The following is a 4,150-nucleotide window of genomic DNA, read 5'->3' on the forward strand; positions in this document are numbered from 1 at the left end:
ATTCACCCCTCTTGTTTGAGAGTATTGGCCTATCTTTTTCTACATTATTTATTAACAATTTTGTAGTAGTGTTAACAACAATGTTCTCTCTTTATAATTGTTTGCCATTTTATTTTCACTCAACTTTAGTAATCCTTGTCTCTACATTTGAATCTTATGATTGGAGTCTTCAAGTTTCTATGTTGAATTTCAATTATACTATGCAAAAAGTTAGTTATGAACCTAAATTCAACAAATAATTATATTTACTTTATATAACTTTTCAGTTTCATGAAAATATTAAATTTCAAATTTTTACTTTATTAAATGGTAACCCTAAAAATGTCATTCAATGAATTATTTCACTTACAAGCTAACATAATCAATGTTGTCACTCTTTCGACTTTATTAGATTAGAAGTGCTATAATAAGGTAACCTCCATCTTAAAAATTATCAAGTTCAAGTAATTAATAGTTGATAACTCTTTTTTTATTAGAAGAAGCAATACTTTTTTTTTATTACTTATATATGTGAATGATATAACATTGGCAAGATACTGTTTGGACGGTGAAGTTTGTTTTGAATGTTGCCTTTAGAATTAAATATCAATTTCAAATTATTTCTTAGCCAAGAGATTTAGACAAAATAAAATATACAAGGTTTCACTATCCTTCTAAGCATCATCATCAAGCACCGCAACATGTTTTGAAGTATATCAAGGTTTCACTATCTTAAGGTATATTCTATTATCTACTTACGTAACTCAAATATTCAATTAAAAAATTTGTGTGACTATCTTAAGGTATATGCATAGTTCCACTATTGGATTTTGCATCTTTCTTAAAATCTTGTTATCATGGAAAGGCAAGAAACAAAACACTTGAGATCTCCTCAAAAGCATAATGTCATGCTTAGACCTCCGGAACATGTAAGCTGCAATGGCTGACATATTTGCTTAATGATTTTCATGTAATTTCGTATAGCACAACAAGTTTCTCTTGTGATAGTCTACATTATACATAATTTTAATTTCAACTTTTACCAATATACTAAATACACAAAAATTGATTGTCAGCTTGTTTAAGAGAAACTTTAACAACTATTTCATCTCATACTATCTTCTACCAATTTGATCTTTAGAACAACCTCTATATATATCTTTACAAAGGCGCTTGACCATGGAATAAAGAAATGGTAATATGACACATTTTTAAATTCATTTGACACATGATATAAGAATAAAATGGTCATAAAAGTATAACGTTTTATATTTTTTCAAGAAAGAAAAAAAGAAAAAGTGAGTAAAGATAATATCATGTAAAAAACTTAGGTGAGTCAAAGAATATTTTTCATCATGAAATATTTTGTGATTACAAAATGAATATAAAACATACATATTCCAAATTGAGAAAGAATCCTGATTTTGTTAGGCAATTACTTCATAAACCCCTCAAACAAGGGAAGTTCATTTTATTTAATTTTTTTAAAGTTTTGTTTTCGGGGGAGGTTCTTAATTACTGGCTATTTTGAAGAAAAGTTTGAATGATTGATGACTTGAACTATTATTATATTATTATTGGTACTCGTTTCCTTCGTGTTATATTGATCATAGCACACCAATAAAAACGAAAAGGATCCGTGTAACATTGCACTGTGGACACTTCAAATGTGAAAGAGCAGTTTTTAGCCACGAAGACAACATAAGTACTGTGCTCCTCCCACCTTCTCATAATGTCAACTAATTCAATGCCACGCATAACCTCCTTGCATGTATTTCCCAATAATTCATATATATCATTCATTCACACTTTTTTTATTTAATTCAAAAAATTTATTATTCATTTTTGTTAAAAGATGTATGTTCAATAAAAAAAAATATAAATATTATCCTGAGTACAGAAAAACATATCCCTTACAATTTTTATAAAGACAAAAATCTTTTTCTTGCTAACAATTTTTAAGCTTATATATATAAGTCTATAACCATTGTGTGGGTATCACAGAAAGTTGTCTGAAAGCAAAGAAATAGAACCTCATAGATGGCCAAAGCTATGGATACTAAACACCAACACCAATTGAATGTCACTTTTCTTCCATATCCAACTCCTGGCCATATGAACCCCATGATCGACACAGCAAGGTTATTTGCTAGGCATGGTGTTAATGTCACCATTATATTAACCCCCGCAAATGCCTTAACTTTCCAAAATGCCATCGACAGTGACTTCAGCCATGGATACCATATCAGAACCCAACTGGTTCCGTTCCCTGCAGCTCAAGTAGGTCTTCCTGAAGGGGTTGAAAACATCAAAGATGGCACTTCCCTAGAACTACTGGGCCGAATCAGTCGTGGAATATCAATGCTCAAGGATCATATTCAGCTTCTGTTTCAAGATCTTCATCCAGATTGCATAGTGAGTGATATGTTTTATCCTTGGACTGTGGAATCCGCAGCAGAACTGGGTATTCCAAGAATCTTCTTTTGCAGCTCAAGCTACCTGTCCGACTGTGCTACTCATTCTGTCATGCAGCACAGGCCTCAGGAGAGGTTAGTGTCAGATACCGACAAATTTTCATTTCCTGGTTTTCCTCATAGAATAGAAATGACCCCTCTACAGCTTGCAAACTGGCAAAGGGTTCGTGAAGAAGTCTCATACTATTTTGAGCTAATGTTTGCATCAGAGAGAAGAAGCTATGGAGCACTCTATAATAGTTTTCATGAACTTGAAAGCGAGTATGAGCAACTTCATAAGAGTATAGTGGGGATCAAATCTTGGAGTATTGGACCAGTTTCAGCCTGGGTTAACAAGGATGATGGACAAAAGATCAATAGGGAACACAAGGAGGACCTTCCAGAAGAGCCAGAGTGGCTAACTTGGCTTAACACTGAGCCGAATGACTCTGTAATTTATGTGAATTTTGGAAGCCTCACTAGGCTCCATCATGCTCAACTTGCAGAACTGGCTTACGGGCTTGAAAATTCTGGTCATAGTTTCATCTGGGTCGTGAGGAAAAAGGATGCAGATGAGAACGAATACAGTTTCCTGCAAGAGTTTGAGGATAAGATGAAAGAAAGCAAGAAGGGTTTTATCATATGGAACTGGGCACCACAGCTGCTGATATTGAATCATCCTGCCATAGGAGGCATTGTGTCTCACTGTGGTTGGAACTCTCTTCTTGAAAGCTTGAGTGCTGGATTGCCAGTCATCACATGGCCTATGTTTGCAGAACAATTTTACAATGAGAGGTTGATAGTTGATGTGTTGAAGGTTGGAGTTTCAGTGGGAGCTAAGGAAAACAAGTTTTGGGCATTAGGTGACAAGGATAACGTGGTGGAAGGGGAAGAGATTATCAAGGCTGTCTTACAGTTGATGGAGACAGAAGAGGGCAGAGAAATGAGAAAGAGAGCAATAAAATTGGGTGATGCTTCCAAGAAGACTATAGAGAAGGGTGGACACTCTTACAACAACTTGATTCAGTTGATAGATGAGCTTAAATCATTGAAGATATCTAAAGCACTTGCAGAAGTAAGTTAGATAACTGAAATGGAGCAGCAATGAAATGGCTCTAGGAGATGTATCTGATGATTTTCTGAAGCCTTTTAACAAGATGAATAAACCGCTTACAACGGCTAGGTTTCTTGTCGGTATTTCGTTGTGCCCCTAATAATTTAAGGGTTCTGAGGAAATTATGACGAAGTGAGAGTTAAGAAAAAACAACACTTTGGCCTACTGATATCCCAAATGTCACCACGTGTTTTAAGGAAGTTCTTAGAATAAAAAAAAAAGTTATGTCTGCGTTTTTTGATTTAGACTTTGTAATGACAGTGATAAGTTAACAATTCCATTTTAACAACTTTTTGTCAATGTTACGTGTTATATGGTGTAACATCCCAAATTACAGTAATCACCATATAATAGAATTAATTACATTTAACAGTAAAACAATGCAGTCTTTACACTAAAATTTGAGTTCATAAACCAAAAGGCTAATTACAGAATTCCATTTAGTAATTCAAAAATAATAGAAGTTCGGGACGAACGGTTTTACAAAGACAAATAACCGAACGTTCAAAAACTACAAAGATAACATCTAAAATTAAACGAACGCTCTAGGGCTCGGCTTTGACTTCCACGTCTACTAGGTTTTCTTCTTCAATAACGTCTTCTA

General features: G+C 34.0%; 1 pseudogene; it reads left to right on the forward strand.

Moving 5' to 3' along the window:
- The first annotated feature begins 1,917 nt into the window (after positions 1–1,917).
- On the forward strand, positions 1,918–3,835 carry LOC124823850 (soyasapogenol B glucuronide galactosyltransferase pseudogene; annotated as a pseudogene).
- The last annotated feature ends 315 nt before the right edge of the window (positions 3,836–4,150 follow it).

This window comes from Vigna umbellata, chromosome 3 (genome assembly GCF_029865625.1).
Source record: "Vigna umbellata cultivar VRB3 chromosome 3, Vumbellata_1.0, whole genome shotgun sequence".
In the NCBI taxonomy this organism is placed as follows: Eukaryota; Viridiplantae; Streptophyta; class Magnoliopsida; order Fabales; family Fabaceae; genus Vigna; species Vigna umbellata.